Source organism: Anopheles gambiae, chromosome 2 (genome assembly GCF_943734735.2).
Source record: "Anopheles gambiae chromosome 2, idAnoGambNW_F1_1, whole genome shotgun sequence".
Classification (NCBI taxonomy): Eukaryota; Metazoa; Arthropoda; class Insecta; order Diptera; family Culicidae; genus Anopheles; species Anopheles gambiae.
The window spans coordinates 26819230-26842926 of NC_064601.1; the positions used below are offsets into that span (position 1 = coordinate 26819230).

A 23697-nucleotide genomic window follows, 5' to 3' on the forward strand; every position below is an offset into this window, starting at 1 on the left:
GCTGTTCGTCCTGTCACCCTGTTCGGACGGCGCCGTCGCATACATCCCAAGCCGGAGGGGCACATCGAAAACATCACTTCGAGTAAAAATGGCCGATGGCTGCTGTTTAATGCTCTTTTTTATGCCTCCGTGCATACTGCGCAAACCTTTCCCAGCACGGCAGTGTTTGTGCTTATCTTACACGGTCGCAGTGCGTCTCAGAATGTTTCTAACGTCCTCGGGGACGGGGGAGTAGCCATTAAAATAAATTCAACCATCCATCGTGTGGCAGCGACAGCAAGGACAACGGCTGCGTAAGCCGTTTCGCTGACAAATCGGGCTGGGGTCAAAATTTATGATCATTGGCACGCGTGCTATTAGCGAAAAGGGAGTCGGCCGGCCCATGCGGCACCGGTGTACGCGTGTCACTGCAATAGATATCGTCTACATCGGGCCAGAAGGAGGGAAGACACGACACAGCAAAATGTAATCAGAAGATGGTCTTACCATCATGTAATTTTCTATTAAAGCAAATTAAAAGCTAACGATACAGGCGATAAATGAGTCATGTGACATTGAGATTTAATTGTTTCTTTTCAGATGTGCGCACTCATGAACATCGATAGTTGTCGGTTATGGTTATAGCAATACTTTTGCAAAAAACGTACAAAAGGGCCCTGAAATTACAATAAAAATCCTACACCCATATATTTTGCACAAAAAAAAACGATCCGACTGCATTCTATGTGTGTGACCTCAATCCCTCGGATGTGTAAAATCACTCCACGATCGGTGCACCCACACACACGCGATCGTCCGCTAAGCAGATCCTAATGAAGTCTTTATAGATGTTCGATAGGTTTGACACTTCATAAATTCGTTTCGGCCGTGCGACGGTGGTGGGAGCACGGGACTAATTGCTGAATTATGGCACCATCCCCCGCGCGTGACAGTACCATAACGGGATGCGGCAACACAAAACCCTGCAACCCCTATGTCGCACTGCGCCGCGAAAAGTGAGGTTCGCGGTGGCAACGCTTAGAAACTGTCCCGAAACGGGGTCGCCCAGGTATAATTGGTATGTCAAAAATAGGAACATACATGCTAACACTTTCGCACAGCCCGGCACCGGGAGGGGGGAGTGATCATCGCCCCAGGATCGGCTGTCTGCTGCGCCGCGTCCGGCGTACGTCTGTTACCGGCTGGGACGTTCCATCGATACCTGTCCTATCTGTTCATCAATCGGCAGCGTGGTGTGGCTGTTTTTCAATTTTGGGTTTTTCTTTCGACCCGGCCGGGCCCAGTAGAACCAGACAAAACTCAGGCCGCCGCTTCCGAACCACTAATTTATCACCATTTGACAGTTGTTTTGATGTCATCAGTCAACGCACTCGCGGGGCCCGCCACACTTCGCATGGGATTGCCGCATGATGCGATGGATGCGGTCAGTTTGTATTACTTCACTCGTGTCCATGAGCGTGGAGTAGCAATTTGGCCGTCCGAGCCGTACCGAACCGCTTTCCGAGTGCACACAGCGCCTGTCTCACCTGTTGTACGGGCGGGCGCTATTTTTGTTACCCCATTTCGGGGAGAAAAACGGCCTCAAAGCGGGTCGCCTGTTTTTTTTTTGCTTCCAGAACGCGAACGGTGCGTGTGTCTGTGAGTCAGACAACCATCCCGGTGCAAGACATACCTCCGGAAAAATACGCTCCAACGTCACAGGCTACACGCTAGCCAGTGTTTACAGATGTCGATCATATGATGGAAGCGGCTTATTTTTAACCCTGAAAATATAGATTCGCAAACACAAACAGCTCGCCCCCTGTCTATCTGCCTGCCTGCCCGTCTCTGTTTACTTCGCCACTGACGAGACAACCGGTCGCTCCCCTTTCAGCTAGCCGGGCAGAACGAAGCTTACTAATTACAAACACGCAACCATACAGAGCGTACGTACGTCTTCAGCCGGCCAAGTCCTAAAATATACCTTTGGCACGAGCGCGCGCGCGCTTCTTCTACACTACACCCAAGCAACCGCCCAAAAATGGACACCGGAATCGGACTCGGAACGTGTGTGTGTGTGTGTGTGCACTGTTTCGGAAGCGGCCAAATCGTAAACATACACTAATTCCAACACACTCACACTCTCGTTTGCGCTGTGCTTATAAACCATTACGCAATTGCTGGCCATTTCTCCCGAAGGTGATCCCGGAGAGAAAACGGAGCGTTTTTGCTCAAGACGTCACGACCACGGTACGGGAAGGGGGGGGGGGGGGGGATTCGTTTATTTATTCCCGCGCAGCGTCACGATAACGAGCGGGACCCAACACTGCCGGCTTGGTCGGTACTAGCTGGCCAACGGTTTGAGCATGCCCGCGGCCCATCCCTCGGCGCAGAACGATCCCTCGGCTGGCAGAACCGGGGCTGGCATCAGCGTGCTATAATTAGGGCAGTGACAGCAGGCAATCCATCGATGCCAAAAAGCGTTACCGCTTGCAATCGGGAAAATGTCAGCCATCTTTCGTCACCGTGACCGTGACGCTATAAAGTGTACTGGCTGGTAGGCCAGCGTACCCGTAACCGGACAGGCAGGCAGGCAGACAGCTTTCGCTGCAGTGGGGTTTTTGGAGGAATGTTTACGATGGCCCGAAAATACCGCCAGCCCGTGCCCCCATCGCGGACTAGCTCATTACCGCACCAGTCTATTATTTTCGAATTAATCATCCATGTATCCGGTATACCACCGGGGAGTGGTTTATGCAGGGAGCGATCAGCGAGGCAACAGCCAATGCAATGCACCAAGAATGTGCATCGATCGTGAAGCAGCCGCGTGCAACAGGTTGAACACGGGCTAGTGAACGATTTGCTTGTACGTACTTAAGGATCGATCGACCGATCGGGCGAAAGCCAAAATTGTTTCCGGGAGGCGTACGGAAATATAAACACAGCACTAGGTTAATTCGACTGGCCAGCTCATCCCGCGTGACGTCGCGCATAAAAACGGCACGCCGCACGTGCAGCCACCGACCGTCTGCGCTCTCCGCCGAACCGTTGTTTATAAATATTGCACAAAAATAGAAGTGAAATTTGACGGGTATAATTTCTAGACGATAAAAATACAATCCATCGTCAGTGCATTTTGGTGGCCCCATCCCGTTTGCATACGGAAGTGTGTTGGGGGAGATGGCGTGAAGTGGAGCAGTGTGAGAGAGCATGGTTTGGAATTTAGAAAAAAGCGTTTTATATAGGCTGTTGTTGTGTAGCTGTGGAATTTAGCGCCTTAACAGTTTTGGGGGGGGGGGGGGGTTCTTCGTAGGAGTGCGTTAAGCATCACTATTCTGTTCTGCCGCTGCGAGACGGTTGGCACGTGAGTCACCGGTCATGCTTTTGCTTTCGGTTGAAAGGTGAAGAGGATCAGTCGAATAAATTAGGATTTTATGTGTTATGCGGTAGCTCACGGGGACCATGCCCCCACCGGTCGGCCAGCGGGCAAGTACAGTGCAGCAGTGAGTTATGCTGACAAATTGAATCCTGATGAAGCCGTCCGGGATGGTGGAATAAATTAGAGCAGGGTGCTTTTAAGGTGACATAAAATCTAATCCCTTTGCTGCCGTATTAATTGGACGGCTTAAGACGGTAAACTCTACAACATTTGCCCGCCAGTGCTTAAACTCTCTGCACTCCCAGAGCAGTAGAATTGGAGTGAAAGATCAAACACTTCGGGCGAGGAGATTATTAAATGTCTCTATACTCATGGTCAGCCTAAGGAGCCGCACGGAGTAAATGGGCATAATAAAAATAGCCCACAATGTTGCAGAACCTTAGCTCCTTCGCAGCTCACACTTTGTTTCTGCACTCAATGAAAATCAACAAGTGTTGCGGAACATTAATCTTGCCTGCTATGCGGTGCGATCAACAAGTGAAGTTTACTACGCACCGATTCACTTCGCTGGCAGATGGCATGCTGTGTGGCAAATGACGATGGATGCAGCATGTCATCGGAGGGTACAGCATGCGAGGGGGAAATAATCTTCTACTGCAATTGCAGTGCGTATCCCTCTTCTCCATTTGATTTCTTGTTTGCTGGGTAACTTGTGTAACATTAAATGATTAAAACTAATTGTAGCTAGCATGAAATGTTTGTAAAAGGTGTTGAGCTGGTCGCAAGATCTTATCCATTTCCAGGACAATACCGTTCCACTCGGCTAATAACTCAACCGTGTGTTAAGTGTCCCTTTATCGCACACATTTATTAATCCATCAAAGAGTCGCTTGTTCGTCTCTCCCTTTGCGCCCGCGCCACTCATCCCAACGCACAGGAATACACGCGACCGAACGCGTCCCTCCCAGTCCCGTCACCCATGCATGGGTACGGGTGCGGGTTCGCAGTGATGACTAAAATTAGAAAATCATTTAATTTTAGAAATTTATTACACGGCCAGCTGAGAAACGGTCCGTCGGCGTCCAACGTGTCGCGATGGAAGTGTTGATGATCGGCTTGCCGCGCTCGCCCCGGAGACGGATAGGAGATGAGGAAATGAAAAATTATTGCTACGATGAAACATTTCCACCAAGGACGACAACCGGTGGCTAAAGTGGTTACCCCCCCTACCCCTACCTTTTTGTATTGTTTTTGAATAGGTGTGTCTGTGTTTAATACGTTTTATAAAATGCAGTTAAGAAAAATTAAGATAACAAACGTATTCCACCATCTACCAACTTCTAAACACGGAAACGCGAACGCAAAGCATAAGTTGATACATTTCGAACGAAGACGAGTAGCGAGAGTAGAATGGGGATGAAACGCCTGCCCGTGATTGACATTTATGAGTTCAGTTACAAACTCCCCGCGGTCCGAAGCAGGTCCCGAGGATGGCCCGGGTGCGGACCATGTGGTCCGGTGCGTTTGAGGGTGTCAGTGATGATTTCTTTCCCGCTCGTATGTCAACCATCTGACAGGTTGCTGTCAGAGCGTCAGGTTCCGTTGCATCGATCGCAGCAGCACGCACGCGGGCCTAGGCACGCGCCACTGGGGGAGCTGGGAGTTAGGCCGTCAGGAAAATGTGACGCTCCGTCTCTCTCACAAACGCCAAACTGATAGCGGATGGTGATGGAAAAATTTAAAAATTAAATTTTCCACACCATCACCACCAGCTGCATGGCAGTGGCGGTTGATGAAAGTGTGTGTTTTTTTATACTTCTCCCAAACGTACAACTGACTCCCCTTGTGCGAAACCTACAGGTTATGAAACAGGGAGGGGAAATATCTTGAACCACACGTAATTGACACGTCTATCAACGGGATGTGGTGCCGTTGGGAGAAACACTTTCCCTCTGGTGAGAGGGGGTCAGTTGGTGAGAACTCGTGGAAGATGCATTCTTGCCTGTCGAGCCTACCGTGTTGCGATGTTGCTACATTGCAACAAACACACCGAAATGAAGCAGTGGCAATAGTGGTGGCATAAAAATAGGATCACCCAGTTTTGCCGCCTGGCACACCACACGCTCCTTCGGCGAGGATAGATCACGCGCCGAGTCGGTGGGGCGGGTGTGTTATTTAATTAAGAAATTTTAATGTGTGAAATTGTTAATTTTCTGTAACGGATGACGCGCACGACAAACACAACGGTGCGATCGTGCCGTCGAAGGTGATCTTTATGCTACATTATGGGGTTTCTCCCGTTCGGTTGGCTGCACTGAATGCAGTCGTTGTGAAAGGCAGCATAATTAGTATCATTTATCATGCGTTTTACTTTACCAAAACGTAATTTAAACCAATTTAAATTATCTCTAACCGTTTTCTTTTTCTCTCCCGTTTGTCTGCTCCATCTCTTTGCAGGTAAGGACATGTTTTTCGCCCTTCGTGTTAGCTATGTAAGTATTGAGCCACTGGATACATTATCCTCAACCACATAAATATAAACAGTAACTAAGCAAACGCTGCCGTCGTAAAACTCCTTCCACACCGGCACCGGTGCACAATCGGAGAAAAAGAATTGGAACGCTGTGTTATATATTTCCCCATACAAAATTGCTCTAATTGATATGCGGTTCCTAAAAGATTTACGACTACACGGTGTTAGATTATTAACGTTTCACCAGCTAGGCCGGTGTAAAGCAATAAACAAACCACAAAATCGGCTCACTCTCGCGTCCCCCGCCAGCGTCGGACGCAATCGCCAGTCTTAAGGCACCGAATACCGCAACCGATCAGGGAAATGATTAAGCATGTAGCAACAATTTATGCTCCCGTAGCGCCCGTGCCCTAGCGAAACCGTATTCTGTCACCTTGCCGTAGTGTGTGTCAGGTCTCGGTCACAGCAAGCAAACGGCCAGAAGATGAAAGTGTTAGCACGATGCAGCACGAAAGATGGGTTTGATCTGCTGAAACCTGCGCCTGTGTTGACATTGGAATATAGCGGCGAACACTGAAGCAAAGTTTTAATCTTATTTTTTAGAGATAGCATTATTTTTCGCTTCGTAGTTTAGCATTATTTGAGCTAAAAATAAAACCACCAAATTATGAGAGTTTTAAACAGACCAAGACAAAAAAAAACCATTCACACTCCTATTGCTACCGCGACTGCCAGTAAATCAGCTGCCGAAAGTTTGAGGAAATGGCGCGTGAGTCAGTATAATTAGTGGCGGGCGAAATGGAACGATTAAAACCAATAATCGGCCCATAACTTACCCGCCGCTCGGTTGTTTGTTGTCGGTCGACAGAAGCAACGGCGCCCGGGAAGCCAACCGGGCCACCTAACCCCTAATGTCAGGCACGTGTCGCGCCAAACAACAATGAGGAAATTCGAGGGGCCACGACACCTTGCACCGCAAGGCGACCAGCAAACCTTTCCGCCCGTTCCCACCGAACGGACAGAATAACCCCCATTGGGAGTCTAAGACTGTTTGGTGGCTTTAGTGGCGGTTATGTCGCAAATAAATTTCAAAACACACACACAGCAATAGACAATCGCAGCCGGCTGTCGTGGTGCGTTGATCGACGGTCTTCACAAAACGCGTCTAAGCAAACCGTTCGCATCGGAATGCTGCCTGGTGTAGCGGGTGGCTGTGGACAGCCCTCCAGAATTTAGAGCTTTCAAACAATAAACAAAATCCTTTAAAATATGACTCCTGCAAGGCCTTTGGCGACCGGTCTAATCGCAAGCCAGGCCAAGGAGAAGGAGAGTGTCTTTTTTTGTGTTTCTCACCGATCGTACAATAATAAACTCGTGACATCTCGCCCTAGACAGGGTGAGTATTGTCTGTCCGATCGGTTGCTGCTCCCGCGCGGCAGAAGTAAATATCTTGAAAAATTTATGTGCGATAAAGGCATCTGTCATGGAGTGGTGGTGGCGGTGGTGGTGGTGATGATGATGATCCGCCACGCTGCTGTTCCCTTTCATCTAACACGCACGGGGGCGCGCACGGTGCCCGCTGAACCTGCGGGTACTTCATCTTCCTGTTGGCCGCTTTTCCCATTCCCCTCGCTGGTTGCTGCACACCCCGCTGCTGCCTTGCCGGTGCTATGCGCGAAATGAAAACAACAACTAATTTATGACGCGTCGACGACTGATGCGCGCACGACGCCGCGCGTAATCGAGAGCCGGCCTCGTGTGAAATATAATAGGATTTGCTTTTTTTAATTCCTTCCACTGCTACCCTGTCTGTGGTTCTTGGTCTGGAGGGGGGTAGCCGAGAGTGAATGTGTGTGTGTATGCCCGTGTTTGAGGACACGAATGTCTCCAGTTACGGCCCCGACGCTCATATGCATGTCATAACAGGCCGCATAAAAAGGACCAATTAATTATCCGCTTGGATTAAGGGCGGTGCGGCACCGGGAAGGCGCTTTGGCTAGCCTAGGGCTTACGGTTCGAAATGAGCAACACTTTCCATTTGGAAAGTAGGAAAACTTTAGTCTGGTTGTATGTTTTTTTTGGGTCTTTTGATAGGTGCTCTTTTTCAACAGGCAATTCAAAGCACTTTCATGCATAGATTTTAAAATATTTATTGTAAATTTTAATATGAGATCATGCCGTCCCTCGTGATTTGCAAAAGAAGGCTAGAATAATTAACCAAGCTTATAATCTATTTTAAAATCAATAGAAGTTGCTTCCCACTTCAATGAAAATCAAAAATGTCTGAAGAAATATTTTGTTTAATGTTCAAACGCAGTCCTCTGTACGAGGGCGCATCAAAAATTTTCATCCGACCACCATCGGCGTAGTGCATTCTTGCGTACACTTTATTTTTAAAAGAATCTTCATCCGCTTTAATACCACCATCTCGGCGAGGTTTGTTTTCCCGAACCATTTCCCCACATCAAAGCCATCAATGTGTGACCAAGAGTAAACCCCTTCAACCCACAGTTGCACGAACAATTTGCCGTCAAACAGACGGTCCGACCGAGACCCGACCCACCATGCCACGACCTACCGCAAACGCAACGGATGCAAATCTCGGCATTGTTTTGATAGTTCTACCACCACACACATCCGAGCACTTGCTGCCTTCGGTTGATCGGTCAAAGCATCCCAACAGAAACGGGTTGCTGCGTGCAGGCGGACCGAAAACTGGAACAACCAACAGTAGACGGACCGCCAGCAATGTAACCCACCTGATGAAACTGCAGCGAAGCAGTAGGTCTATTTTGTTAAGAAAGGGAAACACGTTGGGTGGCAAATGTACGACTCGAATCTGAGTCATCGCGCCCAAAACTCCGACACTATTGCGCCCGAATCAACATGTGTGTAGCATACATTCGGTAACGCTTCTTTCGTCTGTTCGTTCCATTCTACCTACCTACCAGCGCAAATCGCGATGAAATCGGTCGGCTTACCTTCCTACGCGGTCAACGCATTTCATTTCCTTCATCCGAACACAATTTACCGCTGAAGCTGAACTCATCCTTTCAGAAGAACTGGTTCAAACCCTTCACTTAGAGCGGGTGGTATAAATTCCAAGCGACACCCACCGAACCCGCCCCATCCGCGTACAAAGGTTTCCGGTCCGGTCGAGGACTATACTGTTTGCTTACCACCCAACATAAATATGGTTCGATTCTTCCGCTCCTGCGAAGGGTTGCGATTCCCACCCGTGTGTACTGTGTGGTCCCGTGCGAGAAGAGGTTCTTGCCCTGCTCAACATCCCGACACGCTCAGTTTGCAGCGATAACAACCGACGACTCCGTTGAAGTGTGTAAAATTTCCATTGACTGCGAATTTTCCATTCAATCCCCATTCCCACGCAACGATCGCTTCCTCCTCTTTATCCTTTCCATTCCCACGCTAGCAGGGTCGGAGAGCGTAACCACAGTGATACCAGGGATACGAACTAGCAGAATTAAGCGCGGTTCGATAGAATCGCCGCTCTAAACCCCTTTTGCTAAATCGTTGCTGGGCATTATCACGCCAATGTTTTTCGTTCAGCTCAATGGGCAGGAAAAATTCAATTCGACTGATTTCCATCAATGCCGCAGGTCCGCCGTTTCTTGAAATCATTTTCATTGATAACAATTTGCTCGTTCTACCTACGCGCTGGTTGTAAAAAAAAAGGCTCTCATGAGCAGTAGAACATAAGGTTGCCCTATGCTGGCAGATACACACATTTCACATTATCATGTAAATCTACCTTCATTTTCTAGAATCTTCTGCGGATTGTCACTAGAAGGTCCTTCAAATGCACGTTTGAGAAGCTTCCATATCGTACAAGAAGTTAACGTGCAAACTCGAGTCACATACAGTCATGATGATGGCCATTACTCTCCACAATGCGTCTATGTATAGGTATGTTTTATATAGTGCTCCGGCATGGAAAGTTTTATTCTTATCGCTGTGAACCACCACTACAACCGAGCTGGTGTAGCATAAAAGCTCAACATGCGAAGGGGAAGGTTCGGTTCGAAATTATGAATGAATTTGTTTTTATGAACGTAGCAACCCTTGCTGTATCTGTTGCTCTGTACCCTGGTTGCCAAGGGGTCGTACTGTTAACTTGATTTTCTCACTGCCACTGTATGTTGTTGAATACCATCTACAACTTAAGGGTTTATCCAACAACAACAACAATAACTAAGCTCCAGTACTTACTTACTTTTGAGTGTACATGAAATCCATAAATTGGTAGGCTTTTTGGCTCTTACAACCTGCCACGCCCCAACTGGCAGCACTGTGGCTACGGCCCCCTGTCCTACGCTAGCCCACTTGCGTGTCCCTTTCGCTTTCCGCCAAGGACCAGCAACAGATACCCGATAGCGTACTCATGCGCACTTGCAACCATCGGTGCGAACACCCAACCCCTCGATCCAGCCACTACACTTCCAAGAACCTTATCGCTTCCCTCAACCTCCTCCCCTCCTTCAGTTCGACGTTGTTGCTTTAGGCGTAAAAATTTTATGAATGAAATGACGTCAATCGGAAAAGCGCTGGCGCATTTCCGTCGCACGCAGAGTGAAGTGGTGGCGGGGCGGTGGGACTGTGTCGGACCGTTAATGTTTGCCGGAGAAAAATCAATAATTTACCTCTTTCCAGCACCGGCACCGGTCGCCCCTGGTTGTGATCAAATCCTGACCTGCCATGCGACGCTTGGTGCGTTCGTTGAGCGGTTCTGCAGAGCACCTCATGGTCATTGGCATAGTGTCGCAGTGGGGTGTCGCCGACGTGACGGGGTCATTATGTGACGTTGCGATTCAAGCACATTGGGCATTCATGCAAATGGTGTGTTGTATCGATTTTTTTTTTACCGAAACCCCGGGCACCAGGCAGACTGATTGCCCCGGAGCAAAGTATCTTATCGATTGTTCTTTCCCCTTCTCCCGTGCCAGCGGAGTTTCAGGTACGATTGTATGCATACAACAACATTACATCGAATACGGCAATTTGTCACTTTCCGAAAGCTGCTTACGTCAGTCTATGTGTGGTACTCATGATTTTGTAATCTTATCTCACCCGCCAAGCTGAGATCCGATATGGTTGACCATCAGTGTCTGCCGGAAGTGTCGCCATTTTATTGTGCCCGTTACGTAAGAGACCGGCCAACTGATAATTGTACTCCTTTATCCCCAAACCGTATTTCGGTAGCTAATGTTAGCCAGCTGTTCGATAGGAATACTGTAGACCGAGTTGTGTATGATTCTCCAGAACTACCATAGAACTGCTCAAAATGTCTCACCTGTTGATCGTTTAATTCGCGAAGAAATTGGACATAGGTTCGAGCAGTAGGCAGAATAGTCTGGCTTGCGTGCACAAATACATTGAATGTTTCGTTGTGTGGTATGAGTTCTCTTTGCAGAATTAGAAGCTTCCCTAAGTAAGCGTACCGTGCCAGAAATACTCCTTATATCCATCGAGAGGGGAAGTTTGCTTTAGTGGCATTGGTCTGAAGCAACCAAGTTGTAGTATTACGTAGGTCACAGTATAGTAGACAATTCGTAGAAATGGAGCAGCATCAAACGAATGGAACAGACAACTCAACATCGCGTTGAATTACGCAGCCCTTCCAGACATTTATACGAAAACGATCCACCACTAATGAGTTTAATAATTCGCTTCTGTTTGTAGTGGTGTCTTGTTCATAGCCTCATCGTTGCTTTGATCTGTCTTTCAAACGCAAACCCACCGCGTCCCGAGGCAAAAATCATTGACCTTCCGTTGGCCAACCCAACCAGACAAACCTTCGGGGCGGACCGGTGTGGAACAAATTTGGAACACGCGGCCATAAAACAGATGCCTGTGACACAACAACAAACAAACCGGCACCACAATTCATCCGATAACGAGACGCGCCAATGTTTCGCGGGAATATGCAAACCGAAGAATGGAGCGTTGTTGAATTCGCGCAGCTTGCACGGACGAAACCAAGAACCAAGAGCAACAACAAAAAGTGTGCCTTTACGTTTGTCAAATGCACTTTTAATCGGCGCGTGTTTCACGGAGGGAAAAGTTATTAAAGAAATACGCAACGCAGCACGCAGCGCTTGACAGGGATGGTCGTCGTCGTAAAGTGGCTTGAATTTAATTCGCACCCACCGAAACCGCTACCGCACCGTGTGCTGCTGGGGTACTACACAGGACACAACGCCACCGACACTCGGAACCGGCGCAGTGGTACGGTGTGACCGCGCCACTCTCTGCTACTTGTGCGCTAATGTCATTTGATTGCACCGTTTTGGAGCGCGGACTGCTCCAAACGACACTACCGTTTGTCTTGATGGGTCGTGAAAACTAAGGGGTGAAAAACCTTCACAAGAACGCTAGGTATCATTGGCCCCCGGCTCGGTATAGGCCGGGCGCTCCTCCATACCACCACCGGTAGGCAATTACATGAAACATTAAAATCTTTATTCACCGCATTAATAATTTTTAACAGAGCATCGGGCCGCGTAAGTGAGTATGCCAACGGTTGGTAAGGGTGTCATGTTGTGACTGTACACTGGGTGGGAACTCCCGCCGGTAAGGCAGAACCGTTTGGAGCGATATAGACAGAAAGAGAGAGAGGGAGGTGAAAAATGAACAGTGCAGTGTTGTGACAGTTTTTTTAAGTACTCTTTTGTGTCCTTCATATTCAACGATCGGGCAAACGGGGTGGGAAAAAACGAGCTATGGTAAGACATGTAGACCCGGTTTCATTGCTCTGTGTCTTTACGACTGTTAAACGAGCTGAGAACGATGAGCAAATGCTATATTAGAATGAAGCATTAGTTTTGCTTACTCACTTTACCGTTTGATGCTCACGACACAATGCTTGGAATAGACTATTCCTTCGCAGAATAATACGTTACTTGCTATTAACGATAAAAAATGTATACTAAGAACCATTCTTCCTTCCTTCCTATTATAACAACCAAGAGGAACGACTGCAAACCGAACCGCTTCACAGTTCATTTCACTCGCCAACACATCATCAATTAATAGGACTATGCGTTCAACACGGCCCGCTGAATCCATCAGCAAACTGTCCCCGGGTACCCAGGGCCAGTACGACACAGCCAGCTAGCTTAGGCGCCATTTTTCATCACACCATCACACGTCCCGCGCCAGTGCGCTATCCGTGTCTTTACAAGCTGCAAACTGTACCGATCTGTCTCTGCTCTGTAGGAGGAAAAAGCGACAAGAACGTCGTCCCTGTCAACCCAAGTGGTGAAGCAACGGACAAAAAGACAACAGTCGGTGGGGAAAGAATTTGTACTTCCCAATGCCCTCCGTGGCCCCTTTTTACTCCCCACTTTCCTCCCACCTCCTCCACTCAAGAGTGGCCGATTGTTTTGCGCACTCACAACAAAACACATTAAGGTGTGTTTGCCTAAGCAGGACAAAAACTAAACCAAAAACAAAAAATGGATTACGGAAAACCCCCCCATTGTTGCGTTCAGCTACGACACCTTGTTGGTGGTGTTTGTGTTTTTGTAGCATACTAGAACGAAAATAAACAAAGCACACCAATGAGACAAATCCGTACCATCCAGAGAGAGAGTGAGTGAAATCAAGATCGGACGATGTAATCTTCACCCGCCGCTAGAACAACAATGCGAGAAAGTGTCCTTTTTCCCCGCTTTCGCTTGCATCCCCGCCGTGAAATGGGATCGAGACACGAGGCACGGCCAACAAATCATCGTTACATCGCTGGCCGCGTTTCCACAAGCGGCAACGCAATGCGGCAAGGTTTTAAATGCGAAGAAAAACCCAACCAGCATTATCGCGCGATTTTTATGTGTATCTATCATTTTTCTCATTCTAACATTCACAAAATTTTTCATTCTGCCTCGCTCTTCTGTGTGTTGGTCTGTATTTGCTTGCGACTTGGCTGTGTCGCATCAACGATTCGCATGTTTCATTTAGCTCATCCCTTTCCATCGTTGGAGAGAAACTCTTGCGTCTCGCTTTTCTGGGACTTGTCCAAATTCGCTTGCTACACCAATCGTTCACGCAAGCGTTCTCCTCTCGCCCGCTCTTTGTATCATTGTACAGGTACTCCCCGAAATACGCTATCAATGCGTACCGGAGGCAATAGCGTATCTCGAATATTCAATAGCGAAAGTCGAATTTCGAGGTTTTCAGTCAAATTATAACTAATATCCGTATAACTTTGCATGAAGTGGTAGGTTTTAGCCACTTAATAAGTTATTTGATCTAATTTCAACTGAATTTTTCAATTTTATACCATTTGAAATGGTTTTTAATATTCAACCAAAAGGGAATTTATTTTGCATTTGATATTCGATTTCTAAAATTAGTACTACTTGTTCAAAGAACCGTCAAATTTAGAAAAAAAGCGTATAGCGAAATCGTGTATATCGAGTATGGCGTATATCGGGGAATACCTGTATAGCCACACGAGGAAGGCGCTGCTTCGCGTTCACATGAAAATGTGATAGTGTGAAATCAAGTTTGCAAGCGGTAGGACGCGTCGGTGTGTGTCCGTTTTTTCTCTCGTGAAACCAGTACGGAAAAACTATTTGGTAAGTACAGTTTTTAATAAAGGGTTATATCAATCTTTATCAAACTGAATTGTATTGATAATTGTGATATAAAATCAATTTCGTTTTTTTTTAAAGAAATCGTAACACACGCACGAACGGAAGTGAGCACGGACCACAACAGAAGCAATATTCAATTGGTTGGTAAGTATTGTGCTTGACGTTAAATTGAACAGCTGTTGGCAAAATAGTTAATATTTCCTTCTATCCCTAGGAGTGCCGAAAACAGAACAGGAGAGGAAAGAAGGCAGGAACGATCCGATCCTCCAACGTGCTAGCGCCTGGTAGAGGAGAAGCGGCAGGAAGGTAGAGACGAACATCCAGCTCGCTAGTGCAGCACGTGGGAGCAGCAAGAGGGAAGCAAGCAGGACGCGTACACACCATTCGACGAAGGCAAAGCTGGAGGAAAGGAAGAACGAGGAGAGAAGGCAGGCAAGACGGGTACGTGTGTATCCCGCACCGGTTTTTGGCAGTGTGAAATGTGAGTATTGAAAAGTGTATGTGTGAGTAGAAGTAAAGAGGTAAAATAAAGAGCGAATGTGTGGAATGGGAAAATGAAAGAGAGTCTGTGTTTGTTTTGGGAGAGAGGAGAGAATGAAAGAAATTGAACAATAATGTAGCATACAGAAACCACATGTATGATACACGCTGTCGCACCGTTGCAGAAACGTGCTCTTTAGTGCTGCTAATGAGCACAATTTGAGAACGTTTTGAGCCCGTTTTTTCTCATACAAAATTGGAAATTGTCGCGCGATAATGCCGGTTGGGAATGAACGCACCGTCCCCTCCCAACCGGCATTATCGCGCGACAATTTCCAATTTTGTATGAGAAAAAACGGGCTCAAAACGTTCTCAAATCGTGCTCATTAGCAGCACTAAAGAGCACGTTTCTGCAACGGTGCGACAGCGTGTATCATACATGTGGTTTCTGTATGCTACATTATTGTTCAATTTCTTTCATTCTCTCCTCTCTCCCAAAACAAACACAGACTCTCTTTCATTTTCCCATTCCACACATTCGCTCTTTATTTTACCTCTTTACTTCTACTCACACATACACTTTTCAATACTCACATTTCACACTGCCAAAAACCGGTGCGGGATACACACGTACCCGTCTTGCCTGCCTTCTCTCCTCGTTCTTCCTTTCCTCCAGCTTTGCCTTCGTCGAATGGTGTGTACGCGTCCTGCTTGCTTCCCTCTTGCTGCTCCCACGTGCTGCACTAGCGAGCTGGATGTTCGTCTCTACCTTCCTGCCGCTTCTCCTCTACCAGGCGCTAGCACGTTGGAGGATCGGATCGTTCCTGCCTTCTTTCCTCTCCTGTTCTGTTTTCGGCACTCCTAGGGATAGAAGGAAATATTAACTATTTTGCCAACAGCTGTTCAATTTAACGTCAAGCACAATACTTACCAACCAATTGAATATTGCTTCTGTTGTGGTCCGTGCTCACTTCCGTTCGTGCGTGTGTTACGATTTCTTTAAAAAAAAACGAAATTGATTTTATATCACAATTATCAATACAATTCAGTTTGATAAAGATTGATATAACCCTTTATTAAAAACTGTACTTACCAAATAGTTTTTCCGTACTGGTTTCACGAGAGAAAAAACGGACACACACCGACGCGTCCTACCGCTTGCAAACTTGATTTCACACTATCACATTTTCATGTGAACGCGAAGCAGCGCCTTCCTCGTGTGGCTATACAGGTATTCCCCGATATACGCCATACTCGATATACACGATTTCGCTATACGCTTTTTTTCTAAATTTGACGGTTCTTTGAACAAGTAGTACTAATTTTAGAAATCGAATATCAAATGCAAAATAAATTCCCTTTTGGTTGAATATTAAAAACCATTTCAAATGGTATAAAATTGAAAAATTCAGTTGAAATTAGATCAAATAACTTATTAAGTGGCTAAAACCTACCACTTCATGCAAAGTTATACGGATATTAGTTATAATTTGACTGAAAACCTCGAAATTCGACTTTCGCTATTGAATATTCGAGATACGCTATTGCCTCCGGTACGCATTGATAGCGTATTTCGGGGAGTACCTGTACAATGATACAAAGAGCGGGCGAGAGGAGAACGCTTGCGTGAACGATTGGTGTAGCAAGCGAATTTGGACAAGTCCCAGAAAAGCGAGACGCAAGAGTTTCTCTCCAACGATGGAAAGGGATGAGCTAAATGAAACATGCGAATCGTTGATGCGACACAGCCAAGTCGCAAGCAAATACAGACCAACACACAGAAGAGCGAGGCAGAATGAAAAATTTTGTGAATGTTAGAATGAGAAAAATGATAGATACACATAAAAATCGCGCGATAATGCTGGTTGGGCTTCGAGCTGTTCGGCAGGCGGTTGCGTCGCGCCTTCTGGATGCAAATGCAATTCACGTACGCAGGAGCGCAACATATCGTCACGCACGCACGCACGCATGCACGGTGTCTCTACTGGCTTTCCCTTTTTCCCTGCGCTCCAGCCGAGCGGCTGAATGTTTCAATAACATTCTGTAGCGGGTGCAGTCTTGTGGGTCTTGCTGCTGGCAGTGCCAAGATTGAAACAACAGCTGATCAATTTAGATTAATTCTTTTCAACCGCACTTGCCAGCGTGAGCACAGGCACGGCTACATAAGCAGTGTGGAATGCATCAAACAGAGTGAAAGTGACACACACACACACACACACACACACACACACACACACACACACACACACACACACACACACACACACACACACACACACACACACACACACACACACACACACACACACAAATGCAACAGACGGTGTTGTTATTTATGTTTAGATAGATAATGCTTTCTTCGCTAGTGTTGTCCTAGATTGAGTTGTAAAGAAGTTAATTGTGAAATAAGGTGAAATTGTTGGGAGCCGTTTTTGGAAAGGGTAGTTAATTTAAATTTAAATAAATCGTAAAATTCATTCAAAATACGACATAAACGTCCCTCCAACATAGAACTCTTGGTACAATGCTCTTTTCCCTGTGAATGTGTAGGAGAAGATCTAAATCGGTGGCATGTTACCGACATTCAGTTGCTTCATTAATCACTTCTATTAGAGGAACGCGTACATAGCGATCGCGGTAGAAATATTGCTAAATTCCTAGCACCGGTGTTAAGATAGCTTTTGACCAAATTTGGCAACAAAACACGATCTCACTGCATCATCGTATCATGCAGTCTGTTAAAAATAAAACAATAAACGCGTTCGCTAGAATCATCCCCATGCTTACATTTCCTTGAGGTGCACGAGTTTCCCAACCTCGTACGTCATACCAGTGCGGGCAAGCGTCAGCGATAGCGAAATTAAACCTTTCCAAACCTGTTTGGTGTCCATTTTCGGCACCGTCAGCGTCACTGAATTGGTTGTATGGCTGCCTAAATAAAACACAAACACACACACATAGTAAAGCTGCTTGTACACAAATTTACCCCACAATAGGACGCCACGGGTACAGTTCGGCACTGCGTGACTAAGGCACATTAAAGGATACATATTAGTGAGCGAAAGGAGGGTTTTTCGGGCGTTGTCGCTTTTCCATGCCGGTCTATTTTTACCAACACGGGCACCACGGCATTTGCTGACCGCTGGTCGACGTAATTGTTATTTCATGGTGAGTGATAAACAAAAATTAACCACCGCACCACCTAGCTGCTGCCAACAACAACAAACACCCGACTTATGATTCACTTGCGCAGATGTTCCATTATTTCTCATTATCGTAGTTCGGCTAGTTTAACAACAGACAGGTTGTTGAAGCTGCTCGTTTCAATCGGACTGCCTATCGACTAGAGCTATTTTGTTACGATTTTATCACATGCTGCTCTGCTCGTACACACACACACATACAACACCCAGTCGGGGATTAGGAAAACACGCAACCATGCTTTTCGCAAGCGCGTCATAGCGCGTGCCGTGCCCGCTTAGCCAAGTGACGTCCGCTAAGTAGGAAGTGGCTAATTGTGGAAAATTACTGCTTTTGTTTGTTTTGCTTTGCATTTTTGTTTTATTTTGTTTTGCTTTGTGACGTCCAACATGGGTTGGCAGGCTTTCGGGTCACACTGTGTTTGTGTTATGCCGGAGTCTGCTGGAGGGTAAAGGGTGAGGGTCAGTGCTCTTTTAATTTCGGAACACCCGTTGCACCATGCACCATCATCTATGGGTTGGTCGTGTGACCAGTCCAGAGCGGCGCAGAAAACTTCCTTCCTCCTTGGCACAATTGGTGCTGATGACGGTGATTAACTGCAACCAGCAATGGCCACAACAACAACAACAACGACAACAGCAACTGTTGCTTCTACAACATTAAGCACAACGCTTTGCACATGAAATGTATTTTTAGCGTGCCGCGGAACGTATCCACTACGTCGGAAGGCTATTTTTAGCGAACCACCGCCTCCATCACCACCGGGCGGCATTCCATGCCAGCGGGAAGGGGAATGTAAGGAGGGAATGAATGTTTGTTTAGTGACCGGACGCATACATTCCCGTTTTGGGGTCGTTACTGCATAATGCGTACTTACCGTTGACACTGGTGCCAGGGTGGATTAGTAGGGAAAGTGGGATCTTTCAGGCTGGAAGTGACTTTCATTTCCCAAGCAAGCGTTTTAAATTGTTATTTCAATATTTAGACGAATAAATAATCCTTTATATTGCTTTAAACATTTTGCTCCAACCCGTTTCAATGCTATTTCACGTGCTTAGAGATTCTCCATCGCAACTGGTCACTTTTTGTTGGAGACAATTGACCAAATAATAAGCGTAAATGGTCATATTATTCTACTAAATTACCACTTTCTCGCAAACATAACATGAACCCATTAATACGCAACTCTTCACCAGCTCATGTTCTCGAATTCCAGTTTCGACCGCAAACCGTAACGCCACCGATCATGTGATCCTCTACCGCTTGACAGCTAAATAATGTTCTCCATCTGTCGCACGGCTGATAGACAGACTGAGAAATCGTTTCGAGTTATGATAACATCAACACCATCACCTTCTCGCGTGTGTTATGGCAGTGCCAAGGCGCCGATTTTCGAAAACCTGCCAATGATAATATCTCCTTCTCCGGCTCCGCTTTCCTCCGGCGGGCCGGAATTGATCGGAAACGGGGGCGCGAAACGAAAGCCGCGCGATATGCACACATTAAAATATCGAACTCTACTGTCAGCATAATTAATGCATTGTGTCAAAAGTAAACATAGTTATTTACAACCGACCGATGAAAGAAGGAAAACGACATTGCCAATAAGGCGATATCACGTCCCCCACTAAAACACACACAGAGCAAATTATTCATTCACACGATCGTTTCGATCCTGTAGCCTTAAGCCGTTCATTTTGCTATCGCTGAAGCTCTGGAGCGAAATCCATGGCAGATAAAAGAAAGCCTCCCGCGATATGCCCCAAAACTACGAAACAATACCGTTTTCGGTGCCAAGTGGCCAGTCGAAGCTTGTCTTTTTTTTCTTCTTCTTCTTCTGACAAGCCCGTCTGGTAGATCGCGCGATGAAAACCCGCTGGCGCAACGCGCTGTACGCAAATGTGTTAAAAGATTTATCAATCGTTGTCATTCGAGGAAGGAAACGATCAATAAGCTCGGGTGATCGGGCAGGATAGGGCACCGTACGAAACGCCAAGGGGAAACAAACCTAACAAAACAAACAACCAATTTTATCACCTCATAATCCTGTCGGCCTGTGTGCCCCGTTTGGTGTGTCCCCGGCACAAGACCGGGCGAGAGGAAGGAAATTTAAAGCAAGCGCGAAAGAAGGGACACAGTTCGATCGTTTCTTCACTCTCTTTTCAAAATTTCCACCCAGCCCGCTTCGGGCAGGCGGAGTTCGGGGAAGCACGATCGGCGCAGAGCGGCAAAGATCATTAAATCTATTATCGCACAAATATTTTAAAGCACCAACAATTACGGTAATGATATTACTATCCTCAATAAATATCGAACCACACTACCCATATCTCACCGGCCGCGTACGGGCACGGCCCATTCAAGGTTCGGTCCCACTGTATCTTGCGGCTCGATCGCGCGAATGCCTTTTGGGAGGAGATGCCTCCTCCAACGGGAGATCTCGCGCGCTTTATCGATATCGACACACACACACGTGCTGGATGGGCGCGTGGCTTCACAAGTTGCAGTTCCTCTCTGACCACGGGTACTGGTGTGGCTGGTGCAATTTATACATTATGTCGTGCCCCGTGGCTCGGATGGTACACGGCGCGGGCCGACACTGTTGCAGCGAGCCAGAGCATTGGAACTGACGTTGCCGAGCCCAATAACTTCCACCCGCAATATCCGCGGAGGGATGTTTTATGCCGCCCAGTACGCCCGTCCGAGCCCCGGCTACAAGATATGTGACGGGATAAAAATCAACTGTAATCGCGGAATGGGTTGCAGTAGAAATTGTCAGCTCTCTATCTCTCCAAGGTAGGGAACTGCAAGTTCTCGCAACCGGCGGTATCTCGTACCAGAGCTGCCCGGTTTAGCCGAACAGTTTCTTGGCTCACAAACATTTAGGATGGAGAAACATTAGCTTTTATTGTGTCTGTTTTGTTTGTTTATGGTCATTACATTGAGGTGCATCTTGGCGTTTGATGGTCTATTAACGAACAAGACTTTCAATTCCACTTATGTTTCATTGTTATATTAAGGTCTCAAACACAATCCCTTACTCCGAAGGATTCCTTGCGAAGATAGCATACAGTGCCAAGTTAAAGCAACCCTAGAAATAGAAACTACCGTCAAACGCAACGCAGCGCCACGGTCACTAATCCAATCGCGCTTTTTTTGCTATTCGATTGCCGTTCTGAAAAGCTGTAAAGCCCCTAACGGTCCGAGCCGACCATATGTTTCGCCACGGCCCAAGCGTGCCACACTCATATGCATGCTGCACCACAACCCCCGGCCGGGCCTGTTTTGCACCCCACCCTGTGATCGGTTTTCCATGCATGATAAAAAGCAATATCACCGTCCACCCGTCGGATGGAAGAGCCGGGCTGGGAAGACCGAAAGCCAATCTACATAACAGCGAACCATTTTTCTCCGGACCGTGGCATAAATCCACACACACACACACACACATTCGCCGTCCACCCCTCATTCACCCTCGCCAGGCTGGGCACATGGTGGTTGACAGCATCCGGCCGTGTGCCCGGGCCCCGACGCATCGCACTGCACTGCATTCGGATGTCCTTTTGACCGGGCCCGGCCAGCCCGATCAGCGCCAACCGGCCCAGGATCCATTGTTTACCGCGTGCGCCATCAATTGGGCCGGTCGCCACGGACGGCAGCCGACGGGAAGGATCCAATTTGCCACTTTTTGGTACCATCTGGTACCATCGGGGTAGCGCAAGCAAGCGCCCGAGCCATGGTTGCGACCGTGCGAGCGAAACGTTCGCAGCGAAGGGAAAAAGAGAAGCATACGCGAAGCCAGCGTCCGATGAGTGTGCGAGAGCGCGCGTGTGGGGACGCTCCTGGGGTCTCTGATTGCTAAGCCGGTCCCCACAAGATCGCTGTCCCTATCGCACACGTCCGCAGTGGTTGCTGCTTGTGGTCGGCTCTCGTTCTCCTCCGAACGCACAATTTTCTGTCGGTTCAGTTCCGCGTACGTTTCGCAGCAGTGGGGTTTGTTGCGTTGTTGGTAGTTTTTATTTTTTATTGCAATACATTGCGGAAAACTGCATCGAATTTGGAAGCGATGTAAGTTGAAAGACTGTTAAGAAAAGGTTCTGAAAAATTATGAATACTACAAGGACTTACTTTCACTCTCAAAAGTAAATTTGACATGTATGTTTACTCCTTTGAAGCATCTTCAATTTTCTTAAATACATTAACTCGACAGTAGTTTTGATTTTCCAATGGCTAAGATAAGCGTCAATCACTTTCTTCTCCTACAACATTGTCTCTCTCTCTTCTGCTGTCCTCTTGATGCAATTAAACCCATCAAGACATGGTCCCTGTCGCGTCACAAGCGTGGCACAAGTAATTTAAATTATCTTTCCCATCAATGATCGATACAAAACCGCTCAGGGTTCACTTTACCAGGGAACGACTTGTTGTTGATTATGCCATGAAGCGAACGGGAACTTTTAAGCTCGTCCCTGCTTTGATCAATTCTTGCCGCTACAACAACAGCCGCCGCCGTCGGTAGGTTGCTTTTGATCACTTTCTTCCAGCGACCGTTCTGACATTCATCGTGCCAGAGTACACGTCACACAGATTGTGTTCCTTCCAATGTGTACGTTTTACCCAACGAGCTTACAGGTGTTCATTTGCATATTACACTTCGCTAGGAAACTAGGTATTAAGTATTTGAAGTTGATTTATTTCCTATTGTAAGGATTCGGGGGTTTCTCACGCAAGGCAAATTTTCACCGAAAACCATTCGAAAAAAATCATACAATAAAATAAAATGAAATACAAAATTCAAACGCTCGATATTTACTTTCAAGATTATTCCCAAGTTTTTTAAACCGCTTTTTTGCGAAACAACTTAAGAACCCTGGTTTGAACATGAAACAACCTTCCCAAAATCATAAAGCAGTTAAACAAACAACTTTGCAAAACGAAACAAAAACAGTTCCCGTCATAAAAGCAACAGGCTGCTGCTGTTACTTTGCAAATCAGCAGCAGCCCAGGCAAGCGCTGTACCATGTTTTTTTTTTAATTTTCATTTTCCTCGCCATACTTTCCCCGACCCTGCAGAAAAGGGAGGATAGAAAATTTTGCAAAAAGAAGCACCAAAAAAAGGCGTTCAAGAATCGGAGAGAAAAAGCACACACGAAGCGTCAAAAGAAAAGGGAAATAATCAACAAAACACAACAACGCACAGCACACAAAAAGGAGACGCGTGCCGAGTGTCATTGCTGCGTTGACGATGATGACCTCAAACGTATGCGGCCGGAGCGCGCTTGGTGTACGAGCGGAGAAGCGCTACGGAGTACAAGAGAGTGAGAAAGAGAGAGAGAGGACGTGTGAGAGAAAGAGAGATAGCGCACAGCGCGATGAGGAGCTCCAAGGAAAGCAATGTTTGCTACGGACTCGGTGGATACATGAAACTGCCACGGGCGCGAACATGCGGCAAGGGAGCAAGCGACGGTGCTAAACCACCCTTCAAACATCATTCCACCCCCTCAAACACACTGATGATGATGTGTGAGTGTGTGTGCTTGGTGGAAATGTTCCCCAACACAGCTACACCG

The 23697-nt window shown here is 47.0% G+C and overlaps 1 protein-coding gene and 2 long non-coding RNA genes across 4 annotated transcripts in view; 2 read left to right on the forward strand and 1 right to left on the reverse strand.

The window, feature by feature from the left end:
• Positions 1–23697, forward strand: part of LOC1273196 (dendritic arbor reduction protein 1) — a 79221-nt gene that overhangs the window by 34674 nt on the left and 20850 nt on the right. The gene's annotated exons all lie outside the window — the stretch shown is intronic.
• Positions 14149–15058, forward strand: LOC133391190 (uncharacterized). The gene is made up of 3 exons (XR_009764671.1): positions 14149–14428; positions 14525–14590; positions 14661–15058. It is a non-coding gene; the product is annotated as an uncharacterized LOC133391190 (long non-coding RNA).
• On the reverse strand, positions 15390–16303 carry LOC133391191 (uncharacterized). Its single transcript, XR_009764672.1, has 3 exons — positions 16020–16303; positions 15858–15923; positions 15390–15787 (listed from the first exon to the last, which is right to left on the reverse strand). It is a non-coding gene; the product is annotated as an uncharacterized LOC133391191 (long non-coding RNA).